Source organism: Betta splendens, chromosome 13 (assembly GCF_900634795.4).
Source record: "Betta splendens chromosome 13, fBetSpl5.4, whole genome shotgun sequence".
In the NCBI taxonomy this organism is placed as follows: domain Eukaryota; kingdom Metazoa; phylum Chordata; class Actinopteri; order Anabantiformes; family Osphronemidae; genus Betta; species Betta splendens.
The window spans coordinates 20,571,439-20,597,532 of NC_040893.2; the positions used below are offsets into that span (position 1 = coordinate 20,571,439).

General features: G+C 47.9%; 1 protein-coding gene across 3 annotated transcripts in view; it reads left to right on the top strand.

The window, feature by feature from the left end:
• The first annotated feature begins 1,415 nt into the window (after window positions 1–1,415).
• si:cabz01090165.1 (uncharacterized protein LOC100333421 homolog) overlaps window positions 1,416–26,094 on the top strand; it is a 116,455-nt gene continuing 91,776 nt past the window's right edge. For 2 of the 3 annotated variants that reach the window (XM_041073339.2, XM_041073341.2), the window contains exon 1: window positions 1,416–2,714. The gene's annotated coding sequence lies outside the window, so the exon portion shown is untranslated. The remainder of the gene's footprint in view (window positions 2,715–26,094) is intronic. The other variant, XM_041073340.2, reaches the window with a different exon arrangement.

Here is a 26,094-nt window from a genome sequence, read left to right on the forward strand (position 1 = left end):
ACACAACAGAAGCCTCCACTCAGGTGTGTTTATGTCCTGAAGTCGTGCCTCTATCTGGACCAGTGCAGAACTGGATCTGAACCCGGGCCTTCGGATCACACAACCCATCAACTACACAGCAGCAGTCGTTTTAAATTATTATTATTATTATTAAAGGTTTTTTTACTGCACTTTAACACCAAAGCACCAGGAAATAAATCTTTCTATACAGGGTCTTTGGGATTAAAGTGATCAGAGAGTGTGCTGACCGTTGAGTCCTTCACATCTATGCATTTTTGCAGCATTGAGGTCACAGATTATGGTCTGCGTGGCTCACTGAGGAGCCAGGGACATGGGATCCTCCTCCTTTTAGGACGTTTCATCGCTGTGTCACGGCTGGCGGCTCATGTCTCATGCTTGTATGAGCGCTGGTGTCTCAGCCTCCGTCCTGTTAACGGGCTGCACAGAGGAGCACGTTCCACTGATGGTGACACAGTATTCAAGGTTCCACGCTGCGCATTCAGATTCAGAGCTGCCGGCCGTCGCACCAGCTACGGCTTCGTCCTCCTTCCCTGAACAAACGTATGAACTGACCAGCTGGACCCAGTTAAAACACTGTCATTAGAGAACGCAAGAGAAACTTTCATCTCTCTGACAACTAAATCTAACGTTCTTCACTACTGAACACATGGCTTAGTTCCAGGATCGCCCTCTCTCCCTCCTTTCATTTCCCAGATACGTTTGCTACTTTAGCTTTAACTTTAGTTTGTTTTCCTGCTTTTAGAGCATTTCTAGTGCTGCTAATTTCTCCTAGTCATCCTCTATGACCGGTGTCCTGGAACTAATTATGTGGCACTAAATCATTTGCTAATGCTTTAGAAATAGACTGCGATACTAAACATGATAAACAAACAGACGGATCTGGAACAAGTCGAACCCCCTGAGGCGTCATTTATGAGCTGTTGTGTTTAACCTTCGGAGACGCTCAGCTCTAATCAAGGTGGCCTGTTTTACAGACTGGCAACCAACCAGGCCCTGAAGCTCTTCACTCTGGAGAGCGACCCCTCAGAAAGTGGCCCTGCCTTTAACGACCACCCAGTCCATGTGAGGCACAAATCGCGCACGCATCTGTGGAGGCACATTTATTCCTACTGTTAAGATCGTTGGTGATATCATGGTGCCGTCACACACGCTGTCAGAGCAGCTCCAGTGCTCCAGTGATTATTCCGTCTCCTAATGACTGCTAGTGATTGCTACCGTGCGTAGATGCTGTTCGTCTGTGGATGTTCATAAACAACAGCCTCCTCGTGGGGATCGATAATAATCCCATGCACAAACCCAATACGTCCATCTGTCCACTCCACCGTCAAGGCGGATATGCACGGGTGTGTCCGCCTGTCGGACCCCCTCCCTTCCGCCTTCTTCCTCGTGCGCCAACAGCCGCCTCCAATCGGCGAGAAGCACGCGCTGTAATCTGTGGCTGAAATTCAAACTTTAAGCGTCTGCTGAAAAAAAGGAAAAATCCCCAACAGCAGCAGCTGTCACAGCGAGCGGATCAGACGCGGAGGCATGTAGCGGAGGAATTAAGCGCACAAAAGAGGAAATGTGACCGACAATGTGACGTTTCGGAGCTCGGCCGAGGATTAGCACGGTCTCCAGCGGTGCTGATTCCTTTTCCTCTAAAAATAGGCGAATATCGGTGTCCGCGCGCCTTCGCTGCCGCGAACCGAGATGTTGGTTTGTTGAAAGTGCGGATCGACTCGTTGGACTGAACTACGTGTTTCACCGCGGAAGACGTGAATAATCAGAGCGTGTTGTGATTTTTCTCCGTCTCAGCGGACGGAGCCGGAGCCGGAACCGGAGCCGGACCCCGCCCGGGCCAGCGTCTCGGCGCGCGGATTTCACCTTCTTGCGCTGCTTTGGGGGAAAGCGACGCAACCAGCTTGCGCCGCTGCGGACTGACGGTTCAGACCGCGCACATTAGCGGAATGCGCCGGCCTTGAAATAGTTTTATTTGTTAAACAGCCGAACGTGGAGGCGCGTTCTGCTGAGCACCGCAGACGCAAACGGATCGTTGGACGGGGTGATTTCCACCCAAGGACACCCGCTGCTGGTGGGTGTAGTTTCTCCACGCGCGGACGTCTAACGGCTTTTCAGATGGACGTTATTGGAATAGCAGTTTAGCCTCCAGCGTCACTTTGGATTCTTACTAATGACTGGTCCAATGAAACGGCTCATTTACATGGACGCAACGCACGCTCGAGTCCCCGTGGCTTTAATTTGGAGCATCGGTAATTGGAGTTTGGGAGGTGAACGGAAGCTAAAACGAGTTTTCTCTGGCCCCAGCGTCCACCCATGTATCAGGTCTGATGGTGAGACCACCGGCACCTGGATTACCGATCCAGCCTCTTAATCAGTGTGACTGCGTCTATTCCTGCAGTTCGGCTACTGCCCCCCCCCCCCCCACACACACACACAGACACACACACACACACACACACACACACACACACACACAACCCCGTTTATCCAGTCCTAGAAAACTATCGAGCTAGTCCCTCTCCCTCTCCGTGTGGTTCCGAAGGGAGTCGCGCAGTGGAGGAGACCAGGAGTTGGGATGAGCTGCAGAACCTGCTCGTCTTTCGAGGCATTTAACTGATTTAACTAATCGATCAGTGGAGCGACCGGAGACGAAGGCGATAAGACGAGCGGACAGGCGCTGGAGATCGATGAAGGTGAGACTGACAGATCGGCTGTTAATAACGCAGGGTGAGGTGGCGCTGGATGCTCGCTGGGACCGAGCGCAGCTATGCGGCTGCATTGTGTGGTTCCGTGGGGAAGCCAGGCTCGTGACGGAGCCAACAGTAGTTTTATTCTTGCCCAGTGCCCAGGAAATGAATCATCGCTGTAATCAGATTAGGCTGTGCCATCACCCCGCTCTGTGTGACTGCTCTTTTCTATGCGCCTCTTGGCTCCGGACTTGACTCTGCCGTTCTCTCAGGCTACAGACTATTTAAAGCTGGCCGTTCAGACGGTAAAAGGATAATTGTTATCAAGGCGTTTCACTCGTAGGCTGCCGTTCATTGGCCGCTCCTGTATGGGTATGTGTGCGCGCACAGTTTTATGCGTTTGTGTTCTACGCGCGCACGCGTGGATGCACCGGTTCTCGCGGCTGCGCGCATGTGAGAACAGCAATGGAACCCTTTTTGGAGAGGGGGGGGCGCTTTTCTCCCTCGTTCTGCCTCGCTGTGTTCCTAAAGCCGCCTCATCATGTCGCTCCAGTTGACAGGCGTTACACACACGTTCATTATGCAGCAGGAGATGAGAAGAAACGGACACCAGGAGTAAGGAAAGAGGAATGGGCGCTCACAAGGTGAGGTGAGAAGAGGTGGTGCAATTAGAAGTAGAGGGCGAAGGATGGAAATAATGAGCTGGAGCAGGCCACAGCTCCAACAGAACAAGGGTAGAGGAGAGGGAGGGGGGCTGAGAGAGCAGGAGAGGGAGGAGCATGGGTGCACGGCGGTCGCTGGGCCTAAATAGTGATGACAAAGTCAGAAATTATTATGCCATAAACGGTATCGATGTTAGTCCAGCAAATGTAGAAAGAACAAAGTCACTCGGGCAAACATGTATTTTTTTATTTATCTTGTAGCCTAACCATCCCAGTGAAACCACTAACACGTGATACAGTCAGACTAAATAAGTTATTTATAAGACGACTACAGGTTTGTCCTCAATGAGCTGTTGCCATCTTCAATCAATCAAAACCAAACACCTGTGAAAATGTAGTTTTTCCTGCTGTGGCTAATGTGAGCCAAGCAGACCGGGATCAGACAGAGCTGATGTGGTCTTGGCACCACGGACAGCATCTGTGACTCCGTTGCCTGCGATCCAGCACCATGGACAGTGCAGACTGTCCAGTGCTGAGCCAGACACCGAGGTGTGTGTCCTCTGACCAGTCTTCAGCAAACTGGAGGAAGCTCACGTGGCTTCAGAAGATCAGTTCTTGCATTGTATCATCCAATTTGTTTGGTTCAGACTGTGAAGACTGGTCCTGGGCTACAGAAACAACCCTGTGTTGTCCCTAGTGGTCGATTACTGCAGTGTCATATTATAAGGTGCAGTTAGTTGAATGAGTAATCAACATTTGACATAATTTTTGTGTAAAGTCGTGCATTTGTCGAACATTTCAGACGTGCAGCTCAGTGCTGATAGACAGAGTAAAGGCTGGTTACTGTCAAGCTTTGCCCTGAGCAGCTGAGACTGCGTATTTATAGTTGTAGTGGTTTGAGAAGCCTCAATCAATAGAAAACAGACCTTTCCTCATCCTCAGAGGGAGGAGCTGCTATCTGGTTAGCGCTGGATTTGCCCTCACTGTCCCTCATGGTCTTATGTCAAACTCTGGTGTTTTTTGCTTCAATAAGGCTTCAAGAAAGCTTTGATATCTTTTGTAGCATACTTCAAGTTCTACTGTGGGTCTCAAATCCAAAGTCAGTGGGTGATTTGTTGGAGGATGGAAGCTGTTTTCAGGTTGTTACGATTAGTTCTGGTGCTGAGGCTTTGCCAGGCAGACAAACCAAGGTTCAACACAACAGAGACAAGCCAGACAGGAGGACAAAGTGTTCGTCATACAGTAACCAGGAGAGTGACAGGTGGGCAGGGAGACACCAGCCAGGCTCAAGGTGTGAATGCTGCTGCAGTGTGGTGCTTGTCATCATATGCACAGCATTAAAACGCGCTTCCCTTCACATTAGCACCAGCCTGAGATTAAGCACAGCCCACCCCCACATTCACGCTCAGCCGGCTCCTTGCCTCCTTCTACCTGTGTCACATCTAGTGGCTGCGCAGACATCATAGCAAAGCCCAAGTCTTTTCAGGCACAAGTCATGACAGTGTTTTAATCAGCCTCTGGGTTTCAGTCACATCCAGGACCATTTAGGTTAAGTTCTTCCCTCCAACAAGTTGATGTTTTGATTGTGCCAAACATTACTTTTCTGTCAATTCAATTGAATGTAATGTGATGCAAATCAGAGTTGCTTCCAGAAGCTTCTTATGTAAACACGCCGGTGTCAGATAAGCAGGTAAGAGGCCGTCACTAAGTATCCACAGCGTGATTTACATTCCAGTGGAAAATCTGCATCATGTCTGTGTAAAGAATTAATCTGTGGCCTAATCTCTCAGCCGGGAGCCATACTCCCAATCTCTCCATCTATGCACCCATCTGCTTCTTCATCCATCTGTGCATCAAGCCAGCCGGCGTACTTCCTCCTCTCCTCTTGATTGTCTCATTGCTACATGAAGGTTTGAAATGAAAAGCTAAGTCACACGTCAGTTCCACTCTGCAGGAGTGTTCTGACACGGAGAGAACACTATCACCATGACCTCTACTGCAGCAGCAGCAGCAGAATAGGAACTTGAAATTACAGTCATTTAGAGAAACTCTCCCCCAAAGCACCAGGAACTGAGGTGTATACTTATCTTAATTCCTCTCCATTTCAGCATAGATCGCTTTACATAAACATGTGCAGCTTGTTACTTCAGTTGTGACTCTGTGGGAATGACTGCAGAAATATGGCTGAGCTGAATGGCTGCATATTGATTTTACGTCTGATTTGTTGTTGCTTGTCTGTGGTTTGTATCTAGCGCTGTAACAAACAGAAGCATTCTGCCATGAAACGCTGTCTCCTCCTCACGTCACCTCTTCTCTCTGAATGTCTTTGTGATGGATTCTCTGAAGACCATGATCCACATTTGTGCCCATCGAAAGCAGTGGAGGATTTAGAGACTGTGCTCCTGTGACATAAGGACGTTACTGGTCGTTACTGGAACTGGAACGTCTTCCCATTTCTGGGAGGCGTCAACGTCACATGGCCTCCGAGTGTCTCTGACCTGCGGAGGCTGGAGAACCTCACTGGACTTACACAAATGTTCATCTCCAGCGTGACGGCTTCTTCTTTCTGCAGCAATGCTTAAGATGATGGTTGGTTGGATGGTTTAGTCGTCCGATAGGTTTGGGACGACGATCGTTCTGGGCTGAAGTAGGTGTGTGCTTCACAGTGTGAGTCATCTGGACCCGCTCTGCGTCGCTGAGCTGTTTAGCATGCTGATGCTAGCACCGACCCCGGCTCCTGACTGAAGCTTTTCTGCTTTCATGCAGACTTCAGTACAGTAACGGAGCATCGGAGCAAGGACTTACAGTTGTGTAACTGAGGTCTCACATGCTCTCTTCACGCTGGCTCCCTGTTTGTACACTGCTGTCCATCATCTGCTTCCTCAGTTCTATGTGTTGAAGGTCACATTTGACAGCATGTTGATGAACGGTGTAGTATGGACTCAACTCTGTTGGTAAAGCAGCTTTTAGTTGTTCAACAATGTTCAGCATTAAACAGATTCAACTTGATAGAATATTGATAGATTCACTTTCACTGGCATCATTTCCTTTGCCTTAACCATAGAACAGCCGTGTGTCAGGCAGATGGATGTTACTGAGATGTGAAGCCTTGTCCATCAGACACCCCAGAACGGCCCAGTAAATCAGAGCCCTGCATCCCAGTTCACAGTTCACACTTACTTCTGTCTGATCCCACCTGAAACACAACCGTGACCTTTGTAGGGAGCCGTGCGCTGCTGACGTGAACCTTCTGTTCTCACCTGCCTGATTTGTCTCTCACATCTTTTGTGGTGTTTTAGGAGAAAAGTCTGGAAAGATGTGTTTAGCAGGAATAAAGACTTGTTCCAGTTTAGATCAGCATCCCACCACATTTACCACATTGCATTTAATGGAATATGTTAATTAAATAACTTAATTTAATTATCAATTAGCTTGTCAGTATGAAATTTAAAATCCATCCATGAAAGTCAAACAAGAATTGAATTTTCTGAAGGCCATCATTGCCTTCTAAGCAGCGTAGTTCCAAGCCCAAGCAGATCCAGTAAGTGATTTTAAAGGCATTTGAATTTGTTAGTGTGTTTGATAAAATAACTTTGCTTTCATCTTCAGTCTCAGCTATGGGCATCAGCCTTAAACTGTCCCCTGAGGCCCATTCTCTCAGCCTCTTCCTCCCCTCTGCTTCTCTCTCATCGTCATTTCTGCCGCTTCAGTGTAAACACAACCTTGTGATTCAGCTCTGCTGCAGTTCAGGCCTCCTGCTGAGGCGGAAAATGGGAGCATGGTTTTAGCCACGAACGCAGCACAAGTATAGGATGGAGGGATGACAGAGGAGGAGGCGGAGGCAGGAAGGGAGACAGTGAGATGGTGTAAGGCAGCGAGAGAGGATAGATGGCAGCCAATTACGGGGCTCAGCTTAGTGTGAACAGTGGGACAGGGTGCTATCAGCAGCCGGATAAAAATAGACACTATCTGTTGGGATGTGAGAGAGAGAGACTGAGAAGAGGGCGAGAGTGTAGTCTCTCTGTTTGCTCGTGCAGCTGAGCTGTATTTGCATTTCCTGCTCTTAATTAGTGGCGGTGAGGAGGAAGCGGGACTAAAGTTCCTCCTCCTTCTGTGACGAAAATGTGACGTTGTAGTGGAGAAATGGTCTGAAGCACCTACATGTCTGACTCTCAGTCCCTTTGGAGCCTTGTACCTGTGCTGGAACTGTCAGCCTAACGTTGACCTCTGGTGACCCTCAGTGAACCAGGACCTTAGATTTGCTTTCACCAAATGACTAGCGGCACGAGCCTCTCTGGAAGAAGCTGGGTGAATTAAATTTTATTTAGGCGGTTTGACTGTAATGGCACCTTTTTTAAAGCTGTGAGTTACATCACCAGTTTTGAATTCGTAACATGTCTTCAGTGGCAGCGCCTACTGTAAACCCAAGCCAACGCTGATGGACAGGGTCAAAACGTTGATGGATTCTAAGGCAGCTTGATTTAAAAAGACTCACCTAAAGCTCCAACAAGCACCGGCGGGTTCCATTGGCTCTGCAACATCACCAACGAACAGTAAGGGAGCTGCTCACCTGCTCGCACTGCTACGATGCTCTGACAGAATGTGTTGTGACAGCCACGAATCAGAAGGTCTGAACTGCAAACAGCTGGCGGACGCCCCACAACTGGAGAGAAGCAAATAATCCACCTGCATCCATTAGTCTGACGACCGGGCGAGGTTTGAGGTCAGTGTGAGTTCAGTCCAGCAGACACCACAGCAAACAATCTCTGTCCAGTTTGGCCCCTGATCCAGTTTAAATGAGACATGAGGGCTTGTTGATCCCATCTATCCCTCCATCAGCGTCCGTCCTCCAGACATGTCCCCCTCATCCCTGTGAGCCTCGCTCTGTCCGTCCGTCTATTTCTTCCTCTGTCCTTCAGAACACCTTCACCTGTTTTTTTTAATTGTCTCTTGACTTTGTTTTCAGTCAGTTCCCTTTTGCCTTTGTATTTACATGAAACATTCATCGAGTGTTAATACCCATCCTGTCTGTATTTCTGTAGCTTTTACATGTTTCCGGATCGTCCCTCTTCTCTTCACGCTTGTCTCTACCGTTCTAACTGTCCTCCATCCATTTTTCTCCTCCACTGCTTTCGTCCCTCTCTCCTCTCATTTCACTCGCTCTCCCTCTCCCCTTCACGCTCCCTCCCATTTTTCCTTTCCGAGGTCGCTCCTCTCTTGTCCTAGTCCCACCTTGACCCCTCTGGCGCCCCCTCCCAGCTCGTTTTGTCTGTCCTGACCTCTCCTCTGGCAAACACAAGTCCTCATCTCTACTTCTCTGCAGTCGTGACCATCATTAACTGAAAGGTTAAGGATCCTGTCACTGCTCTGCTTGTCATCAGGCCCATCAGCATGTTTGAGGTTCAGTGCTCATATTAATTGTGTGTTGTAATGAATCGTGTGGTCGTTGATTCTGGTGGAGGTTCTGTAATAATGCTTTGTGCTTCGTGCTTGGCAGCGTGGGCACAAATAGCCTGATAGAGTTCATGAGGAGAAATACCTCAGACCGCGGAGCGAGGCCAGAGCCGCCGACCCCATTAGAGCAACCTCACAAGTCATTGTGAAGAGCTCCGCTGCTGATCGGCAAGATAGAGTCACCTCAGTGTGACTAATGGCTGTGAGCTGACTCAGCCGAGGACTGGAAGACCCTGCATCAGGTGGAGTGGACGCATCTGACGCGTTTGCATCAGCTGATGGCAGTAGAATTTGGAGCCTCGTGATGAGGCTGGTGATATGTGCAGGTCTCGACGGTCTGCTGGAGCTTTATCTTCACCTCATTCGTCCAGACTTTGTCCAGTAACTACCTGTGTGGAACAGTTGGTCCTTTACTGGGCTTTTTAACTGTGGCTTCTGTTGTTCTAATCTGTTGTTGTGTTGTAGCCAGCACAAAGGTGCTTTCTTTGATGAGCTATGTCTAATATTTGTCTACCACCTTCAGATGTCCCCTCTGTTGTCATGTTTAAAACTGCTAATGAACAACATGCCCCTAAAAGCGTTTGGACTCTGTGTTTCAGCATAACAGCATCAACAGTGGGTGAATAAATGAGCGTTTACTTTGAAAAAAAAAGGAAGTAAAAAAGTAAGAATGTGGAAACTGTAACCTGAGCGCTCATCTGGGCTTGAGCCAGTTTAGTCAAGCTGACTTCACGCTTTCCCACCAAGCGCTTGGTACAGTAGAATCCAGACCGAGCCCATGTTGGTGCTGCTTTGCTCTAATTCATGTCGTCTAAGTGGTGTTGATGTCGAGCAGCTTAATCACGAGAAGTTACATTTAATTGGAGAACTGAAGAAAAGTAAAACGAGACCAATCAGCAGCTTGTCATTAGTTTTCATTAGTTTCGTAGGCAGGTCACCAATGGCTCCATCTGACTGACCCTTTCTTTCATTTCCCATAAATGAGACGAGGCTCTGTCGTGTAGAAAATGTGCTTAATATAGCTCATCCGTTCACTTTGTTTTGTGACCTTGTGTTTGGTACTTTACACTCACGGTCGGTGCCGACTCCATCGCGCAGCATTAAAGACAGACACACAGTCTCAATTTATTTCCCCGTGTTGGAATACAAAGCATACATCAAGTGGCTCTATTTGCATCCAGGGAAGGTGTTATTGTAGCCGACGCCTTAACGAGCATAATATAAGCTGATATCAGAAATCATGATGACATTTGTGCAGAGCTGTGCCATAAAAATGCTAATGCTGTTCATGTGGCAGTGGAGGAGGTGGCGAGTGGACTGATCCTATTAGATAAAGCTCAGTGCTGCTGCCGAGGCCGATCCGAGCACTGAAGCTGCAGGGTAAAAGAAGCTGCTGGCTAAAAGAAGACGCAAAGCAGACGATGCCGTGCTCTGATACTGAGCTTCAGGTCATTTACTTTATTCTGTGGGAGAAAACAGCAGAAAAGTGCAAAACCGTGTGAATGTGGGTGGATTAGGAACGTCCGGTTAAGGGGGTTGAGGCCTCAGGCTGCTGCTAGCTAGCAGACGGCTCCGTTGGCCTGACACCAGCAGCGGCTTCGAACCCCTGATCTGAGCGCTAACAGGCCAAATGTAAACGCAGCGCTGCACCAGAGCCACAAATCCGTTCAAACCAACGACCTCGTCACCAAATACAGACCTTCTAACCAGGATGATTATCACAGCGTTGCTATGGTGACGCGTTTTCACAGTAACACTGGCCTGCTGCCAGTGTTAGACTGATGAATGAACGATCACGCTCCTCATCTCCTCTTCAGCCTGGTGGTTCATAGGGACCTGAATCATTGTTGACTAGAAGGTCTGGTCTGTGTGGAACCTGAACTGGAAGCTGTTTCCACAGAGGATCCACCAGTAGAGCAGCGCTGTGAGGAGCTCTGATGTCTGGAAGACAAGTGTCATGATGGGTTTGTTACCCAGTCCAGGTGATTTTCCATGCTCCCTGCATACAAACCCTCATCTTCCATCATTTTTAAGGCATCCATCTTCCTAAAAGCTGTTGTCTGCTTGTATTGAGAAATGCATGAAAAAGAAAAAAGTGTCCATCAAATAAATAATAAATCTAGGAAAAATGCATAAAAAGGAACCGTTTCAAGTTCACGTATACAGAGCAAAACCTGATAGTGTTTGATCATGGCCCAAATGACAGATGTAGCAGCAGCAATCTGTGAAAGTCTGAGGTCTGCAGTTCAAACATCAAAACGTGCGTCTCACTCAAATGTTGTCTGCCCTGAATTCCAAAATGAAATGGATGCTTTGTATTTTCATGCAGAAGAAATCTCTGCATTGAACTTCAGCGGTGCCTTATTGGAGCTCCAGGCATCTCAGCGCTTTCCTGCTGAACCCTATTAGCTTCTAAATGTTGTCTGCTCCACGGGAGCTTTAAATCTCATAAGTCTTCTCCCAAACAGACTCCACAGGCTCCAGCCGCTGCACCAACATGGAACCAAATGACACGCTCACAAAGTTTCTGTCCTATTATCTGACTGTATATAAAGATGCAGCCGGACGTCTTCATAAATAGTCTCCTGCTACTGGCTGCTTCTCAAATCCAGTCCAGTCTTTGTGTAAAGCAACGGGCTGATTTAAATAAAACTACTTGGCCTCCAGCTCTAATAGAGTCTAAATGCTACGCTAATGTTGATTTGTGTTCTTGACTGGTTCAGGTATGAACTAAAGCAGCTCGTCTCTGTGGTCACGGCTCCTGGTGGAGACCTGGGGCCTCATGTACAAAGACTTGCGTAAGTTAAAATCCAGAAAACTGCATGAGTACAGATGTATTGATCAAGAATCGTAGAAATGAGCACAGGCCAATGATTAGCAGAGTTCTCCCGTGACACGCCGCCATATTAATATGTTAATTCAGGTTCCGCACAGGGGCAGAGAATAAAAAAAAAATGTGGTCTGACATAAAAGTGGACGTGAAGTGAAGTTTACCACCAAAGCGTCACTAAAACAGGCGGAAGTGAAGGAGAAGCCACTGTTCAGCTACTAATAGGAATTCTCTACATTAAACCACTGGCTGATGCTGCGCACAGGTTCTATGCCGATCTGGTACCAGCTTCAAATCTGCTACTATGAATGGATCATCGTTAAACCAGACACCTCGCTACAATGTTTCTGACTGTAGCTGCTAATACTGTAGATCCTCTGATAGATCCTCTAACAGAGCTGTATTTTTGTATCATTTAATCTAATGGCAGACGCGTGGCTGTATATCAATTGTTCATCGCTTTTCTCTGCTGTGACTAATGATCGTTTTCACGTGATTAACAGTTTCCCAGTTTAACCTCTTGGTTTTGCTAATGGACCAATATCTGTAGAAAAGTACTTCCGCCGGCCAGCGAGCTACCGTAGATTTGCGCACGTTTCTGCGTTACATACTGTAGGTTTAGATCTGACTTTAAGCATAGATTTGTGTTTATGCTGGGGTTTTCGTTCGCAAGTACCCTTCGTACATGCGGCCCCTGATCCTGAGTAATTATTCCTGTGGTCTCTCACCTGTGAGCTATGTCTTGCTTTACAGCCATGACATCAGCATGATAACATCCAGTTTTTAAAGACACCTCTGCTATAAACTGCTGATTGTATCGTTTCTGACCCTGATATCTAGAGATTACGTTTTAATCCTGGTCGTTTCTTGAAGGTGTAATTATTCCTTCATTAATTTTCTGTTTGTTTTGTTTAGCGTAGAAACACTTTTAGTGGGAGAGGAATCCAGCTTCCGATTTAAAAAAAATTTGTTCTCAAATATGAGAGACTGTACAGTGATCAGCCTGTAACATGTTGGTAATTGAGGCATGTTGTTGCTAATTAGATCAATGAAGGACCTTAATTCATGATCCAGTGGTCTTGGTGCGGTGGCTCATGTTTCCTTTAGTCCTTGCTGAGCGTTAATCCTTCTGCCTTTGTTGTTTCATTGTATTTGTTAGAAACTGAATAATGAATATATTCATAGAACTGCAGCTACAGTCGATTGTTGCTAAGTCACAAATCGTCTGATAAAAAGACAAAATGTTTTATCTGCCAAAATCTCTTGTTAATATTTATGCTATGAAATGTTTTTTATTACACTATTGCCTAAATCACAGAAAAGTAAAGGTCTCATCTCTTGACAAATAAAGATATCTCTGTACAAAGCTACACCCCAGTTTCTGATCCAGGATCCCTCATATGTAAAGTCATAAACATCAGACCAGGCTCACCGTAACTGCAGGTATTCAGACATCGAACAATCAAACAGTGATTTTTCTGGGAGAGTTTTTCCATTGTGTCTGTCTGGAGGACCTCAGGGAGCTGCCGGAGAATGGGACTTTTACATGTTTCAGGAGCTCCACTTATTTTTCAGCACCCGCATGATTATTAAAGATAAAAAAAGGCAACAGTAATTTCATCTTGATGTGTTGCCTGTTGTTAAGTCCACTTGAGCTCAGTTTAATGCTGCTTGGTGCCTCTCCTCCTAAGCCTTTAGTCCACGGCACAGCCATCATTCAGTAGTATGACCAAAGCACGTGATTATGACTGGACCAAGGTTTTATATACACAAAGCTGCTTGTTGAAAATAGATGCTGCGAAAAGCTGTTTGTCTTTGTCCTGGAAGGTGAGACAGTGACTGATGACACTCAGAAGTCAGTGGGACCTGCAGCAGCTCATTCACAGGCAGTTTGAGAGTTTGGTTTTAGATTGTTGAGTCCAAACCCATGTCTGTTCTGCTCGACTGGCACAGTTGATGCAGCAGTACTCTAGGTGTCAAGGCATAAAACAGAGGTTCCACCTTCCACTTGACTGTGTCTGAAAGTGAATTAGTTATGATAACTCTGGTTCAATAGAATGTTGTTGCATGGAGAGTAAAACGTTTTTTAAATGAAAGCTTTGTATGTTTTACATTTCCACATTTGTGGACACTTTTTTATGTGTCCGCTCTCCGGATGCAGATGATGATCAATGCTCAGAAGCATTATGTGAAGGTGGTGATTTGAACAGGAGCTGAACTTCTGACTGTTAGAAGCAGGAAGTCTCCCATTCAGTTTGGCAGATTAGAAGCATGCTCATGTTTTTTTTCCTACATTCAAATACACATTGATGTTTCCACATTAGCCTGAGTCTATCATCTGCTAATATCTGAAGATGGAGGCGCTGGGGCTAATAAACACGGCCTCTGGCTGTCGCCCAGTGGCCGTTCAGTATGCAAAGCTCCCAATGTTCTGCTAAACGTGCCCCTGAAAACAATAACAGTAAAGAGGCTCCTGCCTGGCTGAGGTATAAACAGCCACTGCGGAGTGTTTTGATTTGATCAAAATAGTCTCCTGGAACCTGAGTCATGGCAGCACAGCCACAACTAGAAAGACGGCGTGTTCACAAGGACAATCAAATGTTAGGCAAGTGTCATCCCACTGGGTTTTTGTGTTGGATCTGTACCGGACACAGCAAATAAGACACAGCACAAAGATGAGTGCATCTGGTTCCGTCGTCTTAGGGTACGCAAGAATCCAGCGCCTCTGGTTCCGTTGTCCTAGTGAACGTGAGGCTCCAGCGTCTCTTGTTCCGTCATTCTGGTAGACGCAAGCCTCCAGCGTTTCTGGTTCCATTGTCCTGGTAGACGCAAGGCTCCAGTGTCTCTGGTTCCATCTTTAAGGGTATGCGAGGCTACATGTAAAGCATTTCTGGTTCTGTCGTTTTTAGGGTACGTGAGGCTCCAGCGTCTCTGGTTTTGTCGTCTTAGGGTATGAGAGGCTTTAGCCTCTCTGGTTCCATCGTCTTAGGGAACGCAAGGCTCCAGTGTCTCTGGTTCCATCTTTTAGGGTATGCGAGGCTAAAGCATTTCTGGTTCTGTCGTTTTTAGGGTACGCGAGGCTCCAGCATCTCTGGTTTTGTCGTCTTAGGGTATGAGAGGCTTTAGCCTCTCTGGTTCCATCGTCTTAGGGAACGCAAGGCTCCAGTGTCTCTGGTTCCATCTTTTAAGGTATGCGAGGCTCCAGCGTTTCTGGTTCCGTCGTTTTAGGGTACGCGAGGCTCCAGCGTCTCTTATTCCGTCAACCCGGTAGACAGGAGGCTCCAGCGTTTCTGGTTCCATCATCTTAGGGTACACAAGGCTCCAGTGTCTCAGGTTCCGTCATCTTAGGGTACGCAAGGCTCCAGTGTCTCAGGTTCCGTCATCTTAGGGTACGCAAGGCTCCAGTGTCTCAGGTTCCGTCATCTTAGGGTACGCAAGGCTCCAGTGTCTCAGGTTCCGTCATCTTAGGGTACGCAGCGCTCCAGTGTCTCTGGTTCCATTGTCCTAGTAGACGCGAGGCTCCAGCGTCTCTTGTTCCGTTGCCGCTGGTAGACGCGAGGCTCCAGCATCTCTTGTTCCGTTGTTAAGGTAGACGCGAGGCTCCAGCATTTCTGGTTCCGTCATTCTGGTGGAGGCGAGGCTCCAGCGTTTCTGGTTCCGTTGTCCTAGTGAACGTGAGGCTCCAGCATTTCTGGTTCCGTCATTCTGGTGGAGGCCACGCAGCAGCTTCAGCCACTCGTTCAGCAGCTACAGCGGGGCTTTGAACTTAAACAGTGAAGTCAGACTTGTGCTGTCTGATTGCCCTGATTCGTCAGTGTAATTCCCCAGTGGCTCTGTCCACCAGTCCATTAGTTTCTCCAGTGAGGCCTTTTCACCAGCTGGTTCTGACCCACTCCCTCCACACCCCACTAGTCACATTTGGCTTTCATGTTCTCTTCTCAATTGTTCAACCACTGCATTGGAACCAGATCTGAGTAGGCTGGATTAGCACAAACCACGGTGAGGTGTGTGTTTGTGTGTCAGGAGACTTTTAATGTGAACGTTTAATAATTTACGGCTTGCAGGCTTTTTTACAGAATGTGATGTATTAATGTACAGGAGCTACGTCTGTAGAAATTGGTGATTCCTTCATTACCAGGAAGCTTCACGCAGTGAAGCATTGGGTTGTCACAATTTTCACAGCTCAAAAACACAATAATGCACAAAATGGACATGAATCATATAAGTTTCCATTTTTAACCTCAAGCAGCACAAACACAACTGTTACAAAAAATATTTGGGGCAGTTTTTCTATTAGAGGATCATCTAACTAATCCGTGGTTCAGAATAATCTGCCTTTGTCTGTTTCTGTCCACACACACACACACACACACACACACACACACACACACACACACACACACACACACACACACACACACACACACACACACACACCAAGAGCAGCCGTGTTGTCTTATTCTTGTTGCTCCTATTCACCCTAAACACAATGCAGCAAAAACGATTAGTGTCGTCCTTAAATTCATCTTTAATGGTTCTCTTTTCCAAACGATAGAGGAACCAATAGAACCGAAGACTCCAGCTAATCCTGACTACCGGAGGAGCCTGAGAAGCTGCGTGTCGGTGGTGAAGGCGTGGTTTAGAGCTGTTATATTACACCTTCTCCTCTCTGTAGCAGCTCCAGTTTCAGGACCTGCAGAGACCCGGTTCCAAGGCTCGGAACCACTGACGGAACCGTGAAGTGCATTGATTCTTGTGTCCTCCATGTGAGGACTGCTCTAAACAGAGCTGCTCCCTGAGTCCTGAGTCCTGCAGGTGTGTCTGCTTGGCTCAAAAACTCAGAGCCAGGAGCTGCTGCCTTCCCCTGATCCAGCAGGATGATGAATTTCTCAGCCACAGAGGAGCTTCACCACAGATACTGTTTGAATAAAGGTTGTGTCATTACATGGGGGAGGCGGATTTACGTACAATTAAGCCACACTTGTGCGTTTACTTCACCTGCACGCTCCCAAACTCACTTTGCTTTGATGTGGATCCATTGAAGTGATGGACCACGCGTCTGCCTGCCTGCCTGCCTGCCTGCCTGCCTGTCTGTCTCTGTCTTTCTGTCTGTCTGTCTGCCTGCCTGCCTGTCTGTGTGTCCATGTCTCCCTGCCTGCCTGTCTGTCTGTCTGTGTGTCCATATCTGTCTGTCTGCCTGCCTGCCTGTCTGTGTGACTGTGTGTCCATGTCTGTCTGTCTGTCTGTCTGTCTGTGTGTCCATGTCTCCCTGCCTGCCTGCCTGCCTGCCTGTCTGTCTGTCTGTCTGTCTGTCTGTGTGTCCATGTCTGCCTGCCTGCCTGTCTGCCTGCCTGCCTGTCTGTGTGTCCATGTCTGCCTGCCTGTCTGCCTGCCTGCCTGTCTGTGTGTCTGTGTGTCCATGTCTGCCTGCCTGTCTGCCTGTCTGCCTGTCTGTGTGTCCATGTCTGTCTGCCTGTCTGTCTGCCTGTCTGTCTGTCTGTCTGCCTGCCTGCCTGCCTGTCTGTCTGCCTGTCTGCCTGCCTGTCTGTCTGTGTGTCTGTCTGTCTGTCTGTCTGTGTGTCCATGTCTGTCTGCCTGCCTGTCTGTCTGTCTGTGTGTCCATGTCTCCCTGCCTGCCTGCCTGCCTGTCTGTCTGTCTGTCTGTCTGTCTGTCTGTCTGTCTGTCTGTCTGTCTGTCTGTGTGTCCATGTCTCCCTGTCTGTCTGTCTGTCTGTCTGTCTGTCTGTCTGTCTGTCTGTCTGTCTGTCTGTCTGTCTGTCTGTCTCAAAGGCAGGTCTGAGCACGCTTGTCCTGATGCTGCAGCGACGACCTGCTGGTTCACCCGCAGCGTTCCCTTGGGTTATTATTCGCCCGGCTCTCGGCTGCTACGCGGCTGCTGCTGCTGATGCTGCTGCTGATGCTGCTTTGCCTGGTGGAAGCAGATGATTTCTATAGAATGAGCCTGATCACTGTCCACCGCTCTGCACCTGCTTCTCGCCGCGGTTTCTGATGAGCAGTGCTGGTATTTGAAGAAGAAACCCACTTAATAGAGAGCTCTGCGACGGCAGCTCTGTTTACTGATTAAGAGCTGATGCAAACACATTTTCTGCCTCGCAAATCAATTTGTAGTTTTCATCTGCTGATGCAGGTTGGGGCCAGTGCATTGCAGACTCTGCCTTTGTCTCGTCTCACCTCCTCTTCCTCCTGATCCTGCGTCATCCATCCTTCATCTGTGATCCCCTCTACGAGACCATGGCCTGAGGTTCCTGTGTCTGCCCTCTTCCTCCCCTCATCTCTCATTCTGTCTTGTTTGCTTTTATTGTTTCTGTCACATAAGCCTCAACGCTCCATTCCCCTCCTCGCCTCCCACCATCTGCCACCTCCTCCTCCTCCTTGCGCTTTCTTTCGCTCCTCTCGCTCTCCGTCACCTCCTGTGAGGCCCCAGCAGAGCAGAGCCGAGGCTGAGGCAGGCAAAACTGATGCAGGAAGGAGGTGGGAAGGAAAGGAGAGAGAGGGGAGGACGCTAGGGTGAGGGCGAGCGACTGCTCCCGTCACCAGGGGAGCTTTAAAGCTGAGCAGCAGTGTTCTGCTGGGTTCTCAGCCCAGCCCCCTGTCTGTCTCCACCTCATGCTGTGCTCTGGAGGGAACATGGAGGCACGAGCTCTGAATGTTCACATCCTTTCCTTCTTCCTGCTGCAAGCAGAACTGGGTCAGAACCCCCAGTTCTGGGGCCTTTAGCATGCCTTCCTCTGCTTATGTCTCTGAGAGTAGCAGGTTTCTTTTAGGATTGGCTTCGGTTCTATTGGTTCCTCTATCGTTTGGAAAATAGAACCATTAAAGATGAATTTAAGGACGACACTAATTGTTTTTGCTGCGTTGTGTTTAGGGTGAATAGGAGCAACAACAATAAGACAACACGGCTGCTCTTGGTGTGTGTGCGCGCGCGTGTGTGTGTGTGCGCGTGTGTGTGTGTGTGTGTGCGCATGTGTGCGTGCGTGTGTGTGTGTGTGTGTGCGTGCTTGTCTGTGTGTGTGTGTGCGCGCGCGTGTGTGTGTGCGCATGTGTGTGCGTGCGTGAACTGAGCATGTGAGGTTTGCAGCATAGTCGCACATAATGTTGAGGAAAAGAGTGTCAGCTCATCACCTGAACGGAGGAGGAACCGATGTGACCGACACAACTTCCTCTCCGGCTGTGAACAAGTGTCGCATCAGCTACAGCACACGTTTGATTTGATCGCATGTAATGTCACAAAGTGCTGTGATGTAACAGAGATCCAGCAGCGCGTGGACTGGGTCCGGTCCGAGTGCCTCTCCTCGGTTCCCCTGCGGTTGTTTGAGGAGCGATGCAGGATGCACGCGGGTGTCAGCGTCTGTTTCGATCAAGTCAAACAGGTGGGAAGCTACTGTAACAGGCCTGAGTACATGTGATCTCTAAGTTTTAAGTTGTTTAATTATATTTTGCACAGTATTTAGTTAATTCCAGCTTCTGTCATCTGCAAAACGATAATTATATTTTTTATCTGTTGAATAGGCAGAAAATGTAATTTAGGCATGAACAGTTCAGCTTTAGTGTTTTTTTATTACTAAGCGTAGACACTTCCTCCCAGAGCCGCTGCTGTTACATCACATGCTCCATATGTAAAGAGAAGAAACAAACTGTCCTCGTTGTTTATCCGCAGCTGTTGTGTGGATCCAGATGAGGGAGGATGTGCAGCCGTGCAGGGATCCACCAATAAGCAGCAGGATTTGGGCTCTGCTCCTGCAGCGAAGCCTGCAGGTCGGGATTTCTGCTGTCTGTCACGCAGGGCTCGTGTTCTATGGACCCCAGAACCGCTTCCTTTGCAGGTTGCTATTAAGGCAGCTTTGCTTTGTTACAGCTGGTTGTGCTGCATTCACCTCTGGTCTTTTATATCTGCTCTGGACTGAGATGGAAGCAGCAGTTGTTGCTAATAACGAAGTGACATAATCATTCATTTAACAACCCAGAGTCACACGGAGCCTTCATCAGGGTCCAGCAGCGCGCACCCACCATATGGACGTAATGTTTCTGCTCCCTGAGGCTTCCACTGCTTGTTGGCAGCGCGTCTCACATGGAAATGTGACACACTCCGTTAGTTTAGAGTAAAGGAAAGCATCCAGCTTCTCACCTGCACATCCAGACTTCCTTCTGGCTAAATTAAGCCGTTCATCATTTTGCTCCATGCGCTCGGTGACAGAGATGAGCTCGAAGGGGAACTGATGTTTAGTTGATGGTGCTGTTGTAGGTGCGTCTTGTGTCACGTACAGTCTGGAGCCGTGTTGCTCACCTGGGTGCTGTGCATATATACAATAATGCCAAAGTCACTACTGTTTCGACCTTCACCATGAGTATTTACTGCATCATGACATAATGACCTACTTTAACTCTTGTCTAAACATACAACAATTTCTGCAAATGATGCCGTGTTGCAGCATTTGCTCTCAAAGGAAACTAATCAAGCTTGAGAGCAAACTAATGGATGGATGGAGAGTTTGTGAATCGATGATATACACATCCCAAGGACTCAGCCTCCTGCTCCTCCTGGAGATCTCAGAGTGGCTGATTGGACTGGGCTTGTCATTAACACAGCTTTGGGGACCGTGTTTGTGAACACAGCCCTCGTCTGCGTCTTCTAGGTGGCTGCCCTCTGTCTGTGCAGCCAGTTGAGTGTGCAGAGTCAGATTAAGGCTGAGCATCTCTGCTCTGCCTCCGGCCACGCTCCGATCGGCTCCACACACACACACACACACACACACACACACACACACACACCACGCCCGGATGCATGCGGACACTCATACATACTCCCACAGTGGCATCTGCCAAGGGAGGTGGAGACTTTCACTGAGGAGCTTTAGAGATGGAAAGTAGGCTGGTCAGAGAGACAATCTCCTATTTGGAGTCCTTCTGAATCATTCATGAAGAAGAGATGGCTGAAATCAACACAAACACAGACACAGAGGCTGATGCATGCATGGCTGCACACAGGCCACCTAAGGCCGGCACCACTTACCCCGACGCATGCGCTCACGTGTGTACGCGTGTGCGCGCGTGTAAGCACACCGCTTACTGTAGCTCACGCACCGGTCGTTACTGGCTGCAGCGTCTGTGTGAGCACATTGTAACGGCATCAGAGAAGCGAGTCTGAACACACACACACAGTCATGTTTCTCATCAACGTGGGGACTCCCCATTGCAGTTGGGAAGCAGAGCCAGGTTCCCGACTGGCTCTGCTAACCATCCTAGCACCTCCAACAACCCCCAGCCAGGAAGAGACAGCCGAGACCGCAGTGCTACTGCCCAGGAACCACACGCAGCGCAGCCAGAGCCATCCTCACCCTTCTTTCACACTTCCCCATTCTCTCGCTCAAGTATGACCATGTAGTGTAGGTAGACGTCTAATCTTTGCTCTAATCTGAACCAAACCTCACACACACACACACACACACCGGTCACTCTGTGAAACAAAGATGCTCCAAGCCAGTTGTCAAGCTGCTGAATAGCTTCAGTCAACAGAGAAACGCCTCATCACAGCGTTTACAGTTTATGCCAGTGTGTCCATTCAGGCCCAGCTGCAGACTGAGGTCAGCGACGGGTCACAGACACACACTCTGAAAATGAGTGAATACAACGAGAGAGGGAGGAAGAGAACGGTCAATGAGCCGGCTGCATTACAAACTAACAGCAGAGAGAGCAGGGTGAGGCAGGAGAGGAGGGACAGAAGAGCAGAGGGCGCTGGGACGGATGGAGGCTGGAGAGGTGTGAGCAGGAACCTCCATTTTACACAGGTGACACCTTCTGTGTTTGCACGCGGTGGATGCAGTCGCTTCTGGGTGCAGCTGAGATCCATCATGGCTTTAATGATGTGCTCTTATTTCCATCTGTGTTGTGAAACGCTGGAAGCCGAGCTCTTAATGTGGCCACGGACGCGCTGCACCTGTGCTCCACCTGTTCATGACAGCTCCTGGTGCTAACTCCATTAGCGCTGTGAATATTCCTGTTCTACACGGACGCTTGATTTTCCCAATAAGAACGAGGCGAAGCAGTTTGACTGAGGCCGCGCGCTGCTCTGCCTCTGTGCTGAGCTGCCACTCGTCCTAATAGTACTGAACCGCAGTCTGTAGTATTGTTTTTCCTTCACTTACTGACGGACCGTTTCTTTGGATTCACGGTGCCATTAAGTGCATTCAACCAGCAGCTGTTAATGGGCGTTGGTTTTAAATCCAGCCAACCCAAACGTTTGCACATGTCGCCTGAAGGGATGAGGTGGAGTCGAAGCTCTGGGTCTGTGCTGCACGGGGCCACCTATCAGATCAGCGAAGCCGCGGTGGATGATCATTAGCGCCTGTTTTCCAGCCGAACCCTGCTCCCCGGGTCAGTGAGAAGCTGCCGGCCCATCAGCCAATGCGTGCTCCACCTGCAGCTCTGGGAGTGAGGGCCGCTGTCTGAAAGCATCTCTGAAACGCCGTGCGACGCGAGAAATGTTCACATCAAAGGAAGTGCAGCTCAAGTAGTTCCCACGGCCTGAGGAGGCTTCCTCCACGCTGCAACGGGACGAAGCGTAATAAAGTTGAGAAAGGAGAGACGCACGAAGAGAAGCAGGAAACTGGGGCAAACTGGCAGAGGATGTGTTTTACTTTGTCTCGGTGACTCATGTTGTTTATCAGTTCATCTATTACAGACGGAGAAATGTAGATGGAACAAGAAGCATGGCTGTAATTTTCCTCTCTTTGCTTCCCCTCTCGGTGATGACATCCATTTGTCAGCTGCCTCCGCGTCTTTAAAATGAATCCATTTGCTTCTGAGTCGTTCCGTCTCAGTGTTTCTTCATTGCAAAGTGATGCAGTTTAGCAACAAATGCTAACTGATAAAATCTGAATGGGTGTCGTGACAACTCTGTGGGTTCAACCATGTTCTCAGAACATCAGATGTGACTCATTCTTCCTCTTCTCCTCACAAGCGCCTGCTGTTGCTGTTTGACAAATAGATGCTGCAGTTTGTTTAAACTACAGCTGGAATCTTTTCAAATTCAGCTGGTTTGGGTTTGTTGTGTCTTCATTATCTGAAACCCTGTGTGCGTGTGTATGTTTGTTTATTTATTTATTTACTTTTACTATTTATTTTAAAATGTAGAGAGGCATCATTATTAGGGATGTGACACAGGAAAGACACCAGATGGAACCTATGCTCCATCGCACCACTATAGAAAGGATGTGTCTGTTTTTTCCACAGTAAACTGTCAATGAGCTTCACAAATAGCAGTTCAAAGACTGGTTTAAATCAGAACTTTAAATGTAACAACCATTATTGTAAGTGTCTCGTCTGTGTATCATACTAATATTACTACCTTGTGAAGCTTTTGTTAGTATTAGTCAGTCTTCATATCGTGTCGGCAGGTTGATAAGGTACATTTAAATATTGTACTGGGTGAGTTGGGTGCGACCTGCTCAGCAGAGGAGGTGGAGCTGGAAGTGACTCACCCTCTAATTGGACCTGACGGAGTCTATTCCTGAATTCCATTAAGGTGATGGCGCTTCCTCTCAGTGAGTGTCTCTAGTGGTGCTTGTATTCTACTACTCCACATGAAACCACAGCGTCGCTTTCGGTCTGTTTGCGCCAGTGTTAAATGGGTCTTCATCGTCCTAGATGGCTGCATATGAGTAGGTGAAAGCTGAACCTGAATACTTGGATTGTTTTGACAGAACCTGCATGTCATGTGAAATACGACTCTTTATGAGCAGCATCCCTTCAGGGTGCGTCATAGCCTCCAGTACTGAGCCTGGCTGCGTGTCAAGCTGCTCCGTCGCCGTCTGAACGGTTCCAGGGTCAAACAAACACAAGTGTTGATGGAGTCAGACGTCCTCAGATCCAGTGGTTCCACACAGCAGAACCTGTGGTCATCTTAGACTGAACCTTGCTCTGTGTAGGGACTCACCTCTGCCTTGGAGGTAAAGGGTATGTTTTGACTACAGTAATGTAGGTTTGGCCAATCAGGGTTCAGCGCCGCCCCTCTGACCACGCCCCTGCTGCTTGTATGTCCCACCCACACCCAACCCTGACTCTCTAACGTCCTACATGTTGGTAAAATATCTGTGTTCAAAGTTCATTGAAACATCACATTTAAATGGCAGCTGCTATGATCATCAGCAGATTCAGAGTAGCTGAACCATCCATCTGTTGTTCCAGTTTAATGGCTAATGCTCACATGCGCTGTGCTGCTTTCACATTCCTACACACACACACACACACACGGCAATCAAGCAGTGTCCTGTAGTTGCATCGGCGCTTGTTAGCGCAGCATCAGGTATGTGGAGGATCCGCGTTTCAGTCTTAATTGCGTTCCTCTGGGCTCCTCGCGCCTCCTGGAGACTCTTCTCTGTGCCTTTGATCTTAACAAACCTTATTAAGTACCATGGAAACCGAGGGGCTTCTGGGAGCGCGGTGCTGTTGGTCCGTTTATTATTGGACATAAATAAAGGGTTGGCTTGACGCCTTCTGATGCTGGAGGGAGGTTTCGGATTAGCAGGGATTGAAGCACAATGGCTTGTGTGCTGTTTCAAAATATTATCTCTGAGCCAATTGTAATGAGTCCAGTCATCCTCTCCCTCAAAAACAAGCCATGATTTCCACTTGGTGGGAATTATTTGGCAGCAGCTTGTTGACTGTGAATATATTTACTGTCTCATGGTGTAAAGTTTAGAAGTGGAACTTTGCAGTAAATACAGATGCTTTGATGTGTAGACGGTTCATCTCTGTAGTATCTGCAGAAGGAGCTGCTGCTGTCGCTTTGTGTGGGATTCATCATCACACAAATCATCTGAAGAAAGGTCAAGACACCGGGACGCTGAGATCTAATTACAAAGGCCTTGGATTTCACATGCTTGGGATCGACCACAACATGTAAATTAAAGGAAGACTTCACTGAAAAGCAAGTTGTTATAAATATTAACAATATTAGCTAAAATGTGCAAAAGTGTTTGACATTAATGGTCAATGTCCAGAGAAAACAGGGAAGTGCCACAGTATTGTGTTATGGCTGAAAATGGCCATATCCTACAACATCCAGAATGCAATTGCTTTACATTTTTAACAAAAAGTTATTTTTTTAACATTGTGTTTAAATAAAGACAACATTTCTAAGTTGTTTAGCAGCTTTTTATTTTGATTATTTAGATTCTTTATTTAGCCTTTTCTTCATCTGTTATTGGCTGGAGAAACAAGACGGTGGTCCCTTCACGTAAACGTAACAGATGTAAACAACAGTAATCCCAGTAAAACATTAACAGAAAGGGAAACAACGGATGGTGCCAACTGCAGGGGGTGGAGGTGTTCTCCATGATGGATGCTAGTTCACCAGCATCCTTCTGTCCTCCACCTCCTCCATGGACAGTGTGCAGCCCAGGACAGAGCTGCAGCAGCTTGTGGAGTCTCTCCCTGTCTCTGCTGTACTGCTTTTCGCAGCTCTAGGAACCGGAACCAGACAGGAAGTCCTCCAGAGTACTGGTACTTCCTCCAGGCTGAGGCTCAGGTTGAATATGGAGAGGACCCACTCACTGAGCTGCTCTGCACACTCTGGACCCTGCAGCTGATGTGATCAGGGCCTGTTGACTTCATGGCGAGTCCCATTGTTCTGTTCAGATGAACTTCTGCTTCTTTGGAGACTTGACTGTCACAGGAAGCTGCAGAACTCCTGCGTTTCTTCTCCACTTCCGTCTCAGCAGTGCAGGGAAACAGAAGGCGACTGTAAAATGGAAGCGGAGCCACTAATGCACCGCTGCGCCTGTTTAACGTCAGCTATTAATGCATTTTACATGTAATGCTGAAGTCGCATTGACCTCAGGAAGCTCTGAGGGAGCACTTTTAGTCAAGTGGTTTTTATTTATGCTAGATTGCTTTTATTTATTCATTGTAATACGTCGTTTGTTCATCTTCAAACTTCACAGCATACAGTAAATGTCACTAATCCATTTATTGCTCATACTAAGTCCAGACTGCTTAACATTTGAAAATGTCAGATTTAATTTCATGAGTCTGTTGCTCCTATTGTTTGATATTTCAGCACTTTTTGAACTCTCCTGTTCCTTTGTGGTTGTTTGCTGCTGGTTGGTTTATGCCCTTTATTCTGGAGCTGGATCGGACGCTTCCTGCTAACTAGCGAGTCCAGTCATAGTTGATTATTTGTGTATTGGACACGTCACTGCTTTGACCACTAGTTATTGGGGCTAATCGACAGTTTGACCAGTCTCAACAACTCTTGAACTTGAACGGACTTGTCTGCTGGGTGTCATGTAACTTAATTCACTTTACTGTAAAAAACACTCAATTTAATATAATTGTGTCATTTGTTCTGTGCCACAGGACAAAGAACTGAACTGTAGTAAAATGCTGTTCTGTTACACAAGGACAAGAAAATCATCATATT